Source organism: Crocodylus porosus, unplaced genomic scaffold (genome assembly GCF_001723895.1).
Source record: "Crocodylus porosus isolate Cpor-Errol unplaced genomic scaffold, CroPor_comp1, whole genome shotgun sequence".
NCBI classification, from domain to species: Eukaryota; Metazoa; Chordata; order Crocodylia; family Crocodylidae; genus Crocodylus; species Crocodylus porosus.
Genome location: NW_017728931.1, coordinates 32858090 through 32867920, shown reverse-complemented (window position 1 = coordinate 32867920; position 9831 = coordinate 32858090). Strand labels below are relative to the sequence as shown.

Below are 9831 nucleotides of genomic sequence, written 5' to 3'. Positions count from 1 at the left end.
CATACCTACAGGCTGGGGAACTCCCTTCTCGTCAGTGCAGAGGCAGAGAAGGATCTTGGAGTCATCATTGATGCCAAGATGAACATGGGCCAGCAGTGTGGGGATGCAGTCAGGAAGGCCAACCTTACCTTGTCATGCATCCACAGATGCATCTCAAGCAGGTCCAAGGAGGTGATACTCCCCCTCTATGTGGCACTGCTCAGGCCGCAGCTGGAGTACTGCATCCAGTTTTGGGTGCTGCACTTCAAGAAGGACGTGGACAACATGGAGAGGGTCCAGAGGAGGGCCACTTGCATGATCGGGGGCAGCAGGGCAGGCTCTACGAGGAGAGGCTACGGGACCTGAACCTATTCAGCCTCCACAAGAGAAGGCTGAGTGGGGATCTAATGGCCTGTTGCAGACAGATTGAGTCAGAGGGGACCAGCAGGCATTGGGGGAGTCCCTGTTCCCCTGAGCAATACCAGGAGTGGCTAGAAATAACAGTCACAAGCTGGCAGAGGGTAGATTCAGACTAGACATCAGGAGGCGCTACTTCATGGTCGGGGCGGCTAGGATCTGGAACCAACTTTCAAGCGAAGTGGTGCTTCCTCCTCTTACCTTGAGGTTTAAGAGGAGGCTAGACAATCACCTTGCTGGGGTCGTTTGACCCCAGTAAATTTTCCTGCCATGGCATGGAGTCGGACTCGATAATCTGCTCAGGTCCCTTCTGACCCTACTAACTATGAAACTATTTGGAAAGAATTCTTTGAGGTGACTTTGCTGGACTTTTTGAAGGGTTCTTGGCTGTGGTCTTCTCAGGAGTCTTGGCTGCAGGTTTTTCTGGAGTCTTGTCTGCTTTCTTAAAGGCAGTGTTTAAGGAAGTTTGGACAGATGTTCTCCAGGGACACAGGCGACACAGCAAGCTTGTTTGCTGGCATGGTGTCAGATCAAGCATTGTAAAGTTGAAACTGATGTCAGAAAGTTGAAACAGGTGTCAATTTATAAACGTTGTAAGTGTGAAATGTTGTAACTTGAAACATTGCAAGTCGAGGACTGCCTGTATAAGTGGGGCATGGGGGATTATGGGGTTTGTGGGGGGCATGGCTGGGTTGTGTGAGGGGGTATGGGGGTTTGTGTGTATGACAGTGCAAGGGGGGTGGTGGGTGCATGTGTATGGTGGGGGGTGCTTGTGGGACTCACTCTATGAACACATACACACTATGTTCCTGGCACTATACACACCCCTCCCTTCCACTCCTGGCCCTGGGGTACCAGTGGGGCTGTGCACAAACGGTCCAGCAAAGCAGCCACTGGCCACATGGCCCTGGAGCAGCCACATGCAGGGAAAGCAGCTTCAGACAGAGGCCTCTGAGTGGGGGGGAGGTCGGGGTGGGGTGGGGCTAGACTTGCTTTTCTCCTGACTCTTGCCAGCTTCCCATGAGTTCTACTTCCCCTGCCTTTCTCAACTTTTATCTGCTTCTAGCTGCCAGTCAATAGTTATTTTCTAAAAATTTTAGGTGCCCTACGGATCAGATAGAATGGCCTGGTGGGCCCTGCCAACCATATTTTGCCCACCCCTGGTGTAACCCAACTTTGGGCAGAAGATGAAGTTGTAATTCTGGCCCTGTTTTTCACTTTGAATGTGGATATGCATTCTTCTGGAGAAACACTGAAGCTGAAGAATGGGAGGTGTCACAGGTCTAGACCAAATGGTTATTTGGTACTAGTGCTTTAATTTTAAATCACAATTTTTTGGAGCAGTAAAGAGGACTGACTTTAATGCAGTGTGTTCTTGAGATTCTTGGACTGTTTGCAAGGTACTTCTCATTGTGGTCTTTGTACCAAGAGCATTTCTACTCCCACCACTACCACTTTGCACTGTGTCCCAGGCACACAAGCATGAGGGCAGTACAAACTGAGAGGAGAGACCCCGAAATCAGAAATTACTTACCTATCTCAAGTTGCCCGATGCCGGCAGAACAACATGGAGGAGAAAAGCCTGCACGGTTCATCAGCCACACTCATATACAGCTGAATCTGGCATCATGGATGCATACTGGCCAGCTGAATTAAAAGCCAGCATGAGTGGGAGAGGCAGCAGAGCCTGCAGCCGCTCTTCACATTGGTGGCAAGCAGCGCCAGTGAGTAGAAAGAGATCCCAATCAGGGAGGAACTATCCGGGCAGCAGTGGCTGCCCAAAGCTGTCACAGGGAGCACTGGATTGCCAGAGAAAGCCTCATCTGGGAACAAGCAGCGAAAGCAGTGGAGGAGAAGGCGGCTCCACACCCCGGACTCCAGCTGCATAAGACAGTAGGAGGGGAGCTGACTGGGAGAGGAGCAAAGGGAGCTCCCACGAGAGACAGAGAGGTGAGCAACATTGGGGGATGCAGCCAGGCACTGGCTCCAGGGCAAGGAGAGGAGAAGGACTGTGTATCCTGATTGCTCTCTTTTCTACCTGCCTCTTTTTTTTATTTCGTTGTGTCCTTTTTCTTTTGTCTTCTCTTACTCGTGTATCACACTGTATCATTTTTTTCATTTAGTTTTCTTCTTACTCTTGCTTTGAGTGGTAACCTGTAGTCGTGAGGTCCCGAGGACAAAAATGAGCCACAAGGGCTGCTCACAGGAATCATTCATCAACAGGGTTGAGCATGAGGGGAAGAGCTGCACGAGTGGTGAACATTCTACTAACTCAAAGTCCGTGAGGCAGAAGAAAATAGGACTAGATACCTGAGAAAGTGTGATGAGGAAAGACCATCAAGACCGGAGGGCAAGCCACATTGACATTAGGCGGCCTGTCTAAGGCTGGCGTATGGAAAGGGTGTAGGGGAGGTGGAACCCTGTGAATATCCATCAGGAAGAATGACCGATCTAGAGGGACCTCCAACGAGAGACCCCACCACTGAGGTTACATTTAAAGACATGGCAGACGAGTTCTAGGGTACTCGCCAGGGAGACTGAGGTCCCTACCAGAGGTTACATGAAGCCTCTCTGCATCCATCACCAGGTGCCCGCGCCAATGCGGTGCGTGAATGGATTTTTGAAGTGAGACGGGCACTACATCTTTCATTCCATGTGGTCCAAATGCTTTTTAAGACCTCAAAGTTCTCTTCCATGAAGGTAACATTATTTCTGCAAAAGGTTATAGAGATATGCAAAATGGTTAAGGTGCTTTCCTAAACTCACAGATAAGCCATTGACAGAGCCACAAGTATATTCTAGGACTTTAAGGGCTTGTTTACCCTGGGAAAATTTTCTAATTTTCTTTCAATTCCTTTGAGAAGCTGCTAATCCATGCTTCAATACACAAACTAATGTGCTTAGAAAAGAATGAAGTTTATATAAGGAAAGAACAAAATTAGATAGTAATCAATCATTTTCTAGTTACCTGTTTGCTACCAAAATCTTTTTGAATTCACATTTGCCCTAAGGGTCTTTGTCTTCATTTTTTTTTAGCTATTTTCATTCCAGTTAATAAAAGTCTTTGGAAATTCAATATCCCATTTTTCTATATATTATTTAAATTAAGGCTTGCATTGTAGTTCAAGGATTTTAAGTAAAAACATTTCTTCTGGCACTGAGTGACCATGTGGACAATGAGATAACTTACATCATTTAAGATTAAGTTTTAAGATAAAGATTTATAACTTTTTTTACTGTGCTTGTATCTTAACTGCTGGCAATTTCTGCAGGAAGATGCGCAGGGTTCTTCTTGCATATGTAGTTGGTGAAGCAAGGAACAATGAATACACTTCATACCTTCTTTTCCTGTCTATATCTCCTGTATAAGGAACTCTTTTTTCCTGTATATATCTCTTAAAAAAAAAAAAAACTCCCAAGAAATTAAATGGAAAAATAAAAACAAACAAATAAAAAGCCCCCTAAACAAAATGCAAACCCCCAGCAATAACCCCTAAGATACCATAGCATAGATAAGCACCTACACTGAGACCAAAGGGAGATGTACATTTGACTCACTGAATGCAGCATCAAGCCCTCAAAAGGCAAGACATTTAAAAAAGTTAAACTTGTTACACCACAAAAGCCCAGAAGTTGTTGCCATGACATAGGTAGTATGAATTTGGGCTTCTATTTTGCAGTAGGCATCTGTTTCCTATAAGGCAGGAGAGCACAGCTAGCCCAGAGCTGCCCATGCTCTCCATCTACCCAGAACAGATACTTGTGGGACTACATATTCCCAGGGCATGCGGGATTAGAACCCGGAGGCCCCAGGAGCACCTGCCTGGGCTCCCCTGTTTGCAGAGGTGCACCCCAGGAATCCTGTGGTGGAGGGTTGCCAAAGTGTCTATCACTTTGTTGCTCCTTGACTTGGGGTGCACTTCTGTGAATGGGGAAACCTCAGGTGATACTTCGCTAGCAGTGAAACCTGAGGTTCTCCTGTTTGCAGAGGCAAGTCCTGAGTGTTATCCCACCTGATCGGGTCCCGGCTGTTTTTTGGGAGTGGTAGGGGCCTGACCGTGTGGGACATGCATGATATCTGTTTTGTTCAATGAAATGGATTAGCTGTGCTAGGATGCATCACAGTACAGCTGATCCGCTTCATTTTACAATGCCTGTTTATATCCTTCGATAGGCTTGCCAAACAATTTCCTCTTCAACATCCTCCCACTGTAAATGATACCATTTCACTACGAACATGCTACTGTCCTAGACTAATGTACCAATTTTTTATTTTTAGTGCGGCTAGTCATCCCAAAAAGCTATTTTTATTTAAAGAAAAACTGTGTAATTGTTATATTATTCTTTATCCTCTGCAGTGCCAGCTGCAGTGCAATTCATTTGCCTTGTTTCTTTCAAACCCCCATATTGCTTTTTGTTTTGCTTGTAAAGATTAATTTGACTTTTCCTTGTAGAGGCACTAAAACATAAACATATAAAGAATTGTAATTTTACATTTTAAGTTTCCCCAGATTGGTACCAGCTATGATGAGAAAGCACCTGCTATTAGAGACTATTTTAAATGCAATCTAGTGGCAAAGGGAAAGTTTAATAGGTAGAAAGTGGGGCAGGGGACATCTTGGAGACTGTTTTGCCTTCTGCCGAACTTTGGACTAACATGGCTAACTGCCTGTACTTATAGGACAAATTAATGTGTTTTCTTCTATTTTGTTTTAATGAGTTGCATTCATGCCAAGCAGCAAAATATTCTTGAGGCTGTCTGTAATCTCAGTGGGTACATCTAAACACAACATTTAATGCAACGCGATAAATTCGGGAGCAGTTTGTGCCAGAGTTAACTGCTCTTGGGTGCAGCGTCTACACGTATGCCTGGGACAGCAGCAATCTGAGCTGGGTGGAGCAGGCCCATGGCTGGCTGGCTGGCCTGACTGGGCACAATGTACATATGTGTTTTATTTCAGTAAAGCAGTGGTCTCCAAACTTTTTTGATTGTGTACCCATATCAGTAAAAATTTTTTGAGCACGCACCCCCAATATATGTATAGTTATTTATTTATAAATTATATACATGTATTGTGTCCCGGGGAGCTGGAGCGGGACTTACCAGCACCGCCAGAGGAGCCCGCGCAGTGTGTCTGCTGCTTGTTTATGCAGCTGCGGCCGGAAGATGACATCATCGGGAGCAGGCGGCCGGCGGGGATAAAAGTGGCTGCAGAAGAGCAGAGGGGGGGATCGGAGGAACTGGGACCAGGTCCAGTGGCACGGGAGGCTGAGAGCCCCAGAGCGGGGCAGGCGACAGCATCCCCAGCATGAGGGGCAGAGAGCCCCAGAGCAGAGCAGGCGGTGGCTCCCACAGGGAGAAGGGCTGAGAGCCCCAGAGAGGAACGGACGGCGGTTTCCCCAGAAAGAGGGGCAGAGAGCCCTAGGGAGAGGCAGCAACCCACTCAGCCAGAGGAGAGAACAACAACAACTGGCCGCAGGGCCTCAGATGAGCGGAGGCGGGCAGTAAGGTTGGAGACAGACCATGAGCCTGAAAGAACGGCCAACGAGGGACCTGCGGGTCACAGACTTGAAGCCTGCGAGACCCCCGCCCCCCAGGTTGAGTGCTGGGGCGGCGTTGCGGGGACATGACCCTATGAGGGGACCCTGGGGCTGAGGAGCTGGGCTTTAAGTTGTTTATAGGTTTGTTTCTCAGTTAAGAGTACCCCAGCAGGGACAGCTGAGGAGTTACTTACATGAAGATAGGATTAAGCTTATGTTAGAGGGGCACAACCGGTGCTGCGACCCGGTGCCGGGTCAAGAGGACATAGGAAGGAGAGGACGGGGTGGACTGGCCCATGAGTGATTCGATGAGGGCAGGGCAGACCCAGGGGAACTACAAGCCCACCGACAAGAGGTCCGACACATGAGAGAGGGGGCGCACTAGAGGTGGCGTGAGGTTGGGGTACAGGGGTGGCAGAGCCCCGCAACGTGACCGCCGAGGGATCCCGGGCCGCGAAGCACCCACAAATCGACCTTAACTGAACTTAACATCAAGTCGTGGTGGGCGAGAACTAAGGCAGAGACTGGGCCGTAAGAGATCTACTCCGAACCCGTAGCGATCCAGCGTGATCAGCGGCGTCCCCTCCCACCGAAGGTGAGCCACCTACGTGTGAGGGTCCCAGCCCAGCGGTCACATACTGCTGTACTAATGTATTATGTACATTATAAAACATAGACAAACAATAGAAATTAAAAAAGGATGAGATAAAGATGAAATAAACAATATTTTAGTTTTTTAAAAAATTATTAACGGTACAAAAAACCTTTTTGCTCTCACTAAAAAAAATATTATTTAGTTTTTACCTTGTGATGTGGCTGACAAAGAGCTTGCACTAGGAGTAGGAGAAGTGTCAGCTCTGCCATTTTCTTGCTGTTCACTTGTGCTCGCGTTATTAGTATTATCTTCAATCTGCAGTTTCTTTGCAGGAATCTTTTAAAGCCACTTGTCCATTTTGTGAGGGTTAGTTTAGTTAAAACTAGATAATATAATTCGTAAATCCACTTAACCAGGCACACACAAACTGCAATACGCTGAAAGCAAACGAACGCTTCTTCCCTCCGACATACAGGCGCCGGTGTCAATCTGTATATTAAATATTAGTCAAGCTTAACTTTTTTCTTATTTTTTTTAGATAAAAAATAAATAACAATACAAGTTCTAATATTTTCTTCAAGCTTTCCAATGGATCATCTTGTGCACCCCCTGGCGTGCATGCACCCCACTTTGGAGACCACTGCAGTAAAGTATTCTGCAATAAAATTGTAGTGTTCCAAACAGTATTATCCTATGGCAGAGTTAATTAGTTTACTGTGACCTAACACTAGCGCATGTGTAGACTAAGATGCTTAACTGCAGAGCTAATTGCTCTACTCTGCAGCAAAGCTCACATGCAGTTGTGCCCAGTGAGAACTCATGTAAAATGAAGCATACAGGGCACAAACAGATTTGAAGGGCATCTGGCAGGAGCCTTGGGAAAGTATTCTGAAGCAGAAGTTGGAAGAACTTGCTCTGCTTTAAATGAAGCTCAGTATCAAAAGTTCAGGCTTCCTTATCTTTGACCAATGATTTGATTTCCTTCTTCATTCCCCCAACAGGGATGTATCTAACAATGTGTGCATGTGGTAATGTAACTTGAAGTTGGGGAGCAGAACGCCAGCCCTGGACACCAACTTAGTGGCGGTTCCAGAAGGGTGCCCACAAGGAGTCCCAGCAGCAGCTCTACCCCGGCAACAACTGGGATGGGAAGACCACTCTGTGGCAGCAGCATCTGGGCACTTTTTTTGAACCCTCAGGAGCAGATAAAGCTTTCCTCTTTCTGGCACTTGCAAGCACCCCCACACTCCCACCTTGACATCCGATCCTGAATATCCTGCTTGTTATGTCCCTCTGTGTGTAAGTGTGTGTACACGCATGTGTGCTTGGCCAATCTGCTATCTTTCTTCCCTATCATACATGGGGTCATTCTTCAACATGTTTGATTTCCTTTGCTTTCTTTGGAAGTCAGTGGATGCTCTGCACCTAGTGGGATTAGATCCATGTACCTCTTATGGTAAATCCATGTGGTAATATACCCACTTATGGATTATAACTGAAGAGAAGGAACAGGTTAGGCATAGGAGCAGGCCTCATTGTAACCAATTTGTCTTTTGGCCTAGAGAAATAGCCACATCAGATGAAAATCTATCCAGTATGCTGTATTAACATTTACATTCAATACCAAAGTCTTTGGATGCATTGTTTTCTTGTGTGTGGGAAAGTTACCGAGACAGTCCATCTTGAAAACCCGAAACAGATAACACTGGTCAGTGAAACATTAGATTCCTGCAGAATACACACTACATTTACTCTGTCTTCCAGATCCCTCTGCTCAATAAAGAAGAAGTAAAGTCTACAATATACCTGGCTGCTCCTGTTCATTTTTCAGGGCCTTTGGCAGCATCACAGGCAGAACCATTAGCAAACTGCCATGCATTCTGCCATTTATAATGTCTTAGGAAAGGGGAAAAAGTTCAAGGAAATATTCCATTTGCTTGTTAGTTTCTGCCATTGGCTCAAAGTTTCATAGTGATATTGGGACCACCCTTCTGCCCTTCAGATCCTGCAAAAAAAAAGCTGGCAAAGGAAGTTTCTTGCTTTGGTCTTTCATCTTGAACAAGTGGGTTTTGTTAAAAACAGATTTAGTCTGTGTTCAGCAAGGGAGTGATGGATAAATCTTGTAAATTATCTTCCAATTCCAGTAGCAGAGTTCACTCCTGTGATGCCTCAGTAAGGCTTTTTTTACTGTACTGCATAGATACTACCCTTTTTTTTTTTTGGTAAATGTTTTCATATGGTCTTGTTTTAGGCTGTATTTAAGGAGTTATAGATTATTGTATAATAAATCTGAGATCTGAAGGTTATGCTAATAGAGTTTTATTTGCTTTGCTGATGCTGTATAGATTGTGTCTGCCTTTCTGGTTCTGACTCTGTATCACTAGGACTGGAGTTTGTGGAAAGGTCTATTAGGAGTCTGCAGTCGCATAACTGTGGGCAGACGGCCAGGGCCATGAGCCCTGGCTGCCAACTTGTGGGAGGGTTTGTACTGGAACAGAGCAGCCACTGCTGCCACCCAGGGTGCAGAACCTTTTTGCCACAGCTACAGTCTGATGTTAAGGGGATAAAGCCAAGAGTAACCACAATCCAGTTCCACTAGTAGGCCCTAAAAAGGGGGTGGTGTTCTAAAGTAGTCATCTCAAGACAAACATTGAGAAGCTGACATGTGACATGTGAACAGGTTGGAAGATCTGGGGTTATTTAGGCAAGAGAAAAAAGACCAAGGGAAGATTTATCTATCTTCAAATACAAAAAGGCTGTTTCTAAGAAGGATGGTGATTTTCTGTGTTCGCAGCAAACAGCACAAGAAGTAATAGACTTTAATTGCCACCAGGGGCATTTAGAGAGGGTATTGGGAAGAACTTTTTACCTATGTAGGTGGCTAAGTACTAGAACAGGTTACCTACAGAGGTGATGGAATCTGTCACTGGAAGCTTTTAACTGCAGGCTAGGCCAATATTTACCTGAGATGGCATAAATGGTGAATACCTTCCTGGAGCAGGGGATTGGACTAGATGACCTTCTGAGATTCCTTCTGGTCCTGTTTGCTCTATGATTCTCCATATGAGATGGAAACAATCATGTTTGATTGTCTGATCCCTGGCAGAGTGCGCAGGGCTGGCAGTCGGAAGGGAATTGGGGCTGGCAGTTAAGAGGGAAAGAAAGCCATCTTGCACATTCAAACTGACAACACTCTTTTTAGACTAGAACTGCATCTGTATGGCCAAAATTATGGCTTGGTAGCAGGGTGCATAGGAAGTCTCCAAAATGGGGAGAGAGCATTTGCCACTTCAGAGAGA

The 9831-nt window shown here is 45.9% G+C and overlaps 1 long non-coding RNA gene across 4 annotated transcripts in view; it reads left to right on the top strand.

Annotated features, from left to right (window-relative positions):
* LOC109316437 overlaps positions 1-8222 on the top strand; it is a 32773-nt gene extending 24551 nt beyond the window's left edge. The window contains exon 3 of one of the 4 annotated variants that reach the window (XR_002102842.1): positions 7534-8222. This is a non-coding gene — a long non-coding RNA (uncharacterized LOC109316437). The other 3 variants (XR_002102844.1, XR_002102843.1, XR_002102841.1) reach the window with 3 other exon arrangements.
* The last annotated feature ends 1609 nt before the right edge of the window (positions 8223-9831 follow it).